The sequence below is a fragment of the Egretta garzetta genome, unplaced genomic scaffold (genome assembly GCF_000687185.1).
Source record: "Egretta garzetta isolate BGI_Z169 unplaced genomic scaffold, ASM68718v1 scaffold59, whole genome shotgun sequence".
Taxonomy (NCBI): Eukaryota; Metazoa; Chordata; class Aves; order Pelecaniformes; family Ardeidae; genus Egretta; species Egretta garzetta.
In genome coordinates, this window is record NW_009267230.1 from 4,095,963 (window position 1) to 4,097,146 (window position 1,184).

The following is a 1,184-nucleotide window of genomic DNA, read 5'->3' on the forward strand; positions in this document are numbered from 1 at the left end:
GTCTCCTCCCCTTTCCTTAAGTTGCAGTGATAGTAAGTTGCTGTATTCCAGAGCACATGCGGATTTGTCAGTTTTCTCTGCCTCCCGCCCGCTCGACTCCGCAGCTCTGCTGTATTTGCTGGGAAACCCCTACCTTATCTGCCGCCACCGTGTTCTTAGGGCACTGAAGATCTGAAAAGGTGAGCCGACCGTTTCATTTGGGGGGTTTTGAGCACCAAGTCTTCATTTTTCACTCTCTGCCTTTGTATGTTACTTAATGTAATGATCCTTTTGGCTCTACCCAGGTTGTTTCTTGATCTTAATGTAAGTTACAAACGACAGATTAGCTGCATTAATTTACTTGGGGAAAAAAAAAAGGCACTGTAAATGAATCTTTTTTTTTTTTTTTTTACACAAAGTACTAAAATTAATTGTTCTGAAAAAAATCCTGGTTGCAGTAGTCGTGTCCGAGCTAGAATCCTTACTAATTTAAACATCTAGCTCAGTCTCAGAAGGTTTCCACTCTCTAAAGAAGCAAAGCATGTAGCATTCTTTTAAAATTCAGCATTGCACTCAAGTGCCAATCTTGAAACATATGAAGCAGTGATCAAATCCCATCAAAATAAATTTGTTACAACACGGTATTTCCTTTAAAACATTCTGTTTGAAAACTCTGTGTATTTACATTCTAAGTACTTCCAAAAAATTGTGTTTAGTCACTGGATTTATTAAAAGTAAGATGTTAGAGTTGGACAGTGTATACATGGAGGGAGATTTCAGTGGAAGCAACTCTATCCATTTATTAATTTCTAATTTCTTCATAAAACCAGTGTACTGACTAAGATTTCAGAAAATGGGATTCTCAGTCTGGAAAATACCTTTTTGCAGGCTCCATTATTAAATAAATTCATATCAAGCAGCCACAAAAAAATTCATTTAAAAATGAAAATTAATGTCCTAATGAATATTAAAACATTTTAAGGTTAACTCAATGTGTGATTTCTTAAAATCAGATTATGTCCCCATAATTGCTGTCAGGCCAAGTTAAGCATTACTTTGCAACGTGAACTTGTATTACAGTCTGAGCAGCACACTAAGTGGGATATAACTTCTGATGTATTACAGATGTGCTCTGAATATTTTATGCACTGCAAAGATGAATGTTATCAACATAAAACTGTCAAAGCCGTATCTTCTAAATAGTG

The 1,184-nt window shown here is 35.9% G+C and overlaps 1 protein-coding gene across 1 annotated transcript in view; it reads left to right on the forward strand.

Annotated features, from left to right (window-relative positions):
- Positions 1-7: 7 nt before the first annotated feature.
- The window catches only part of SLC1A3 (solute carrier family 1 member 3), a 66,858-nt gene continuing 65,681 nt past the window's right edge, over positions 8-1,184 (forward strand). Inside the window, exon 1 of the mRNA XM_009647313.2 lies at positions 8-179. The gene's annotated coding sequence lies outside the window, so the exon portion shown is untranslated. The remainder of the gene's footprint in view (positions 180-1,184) is intronic.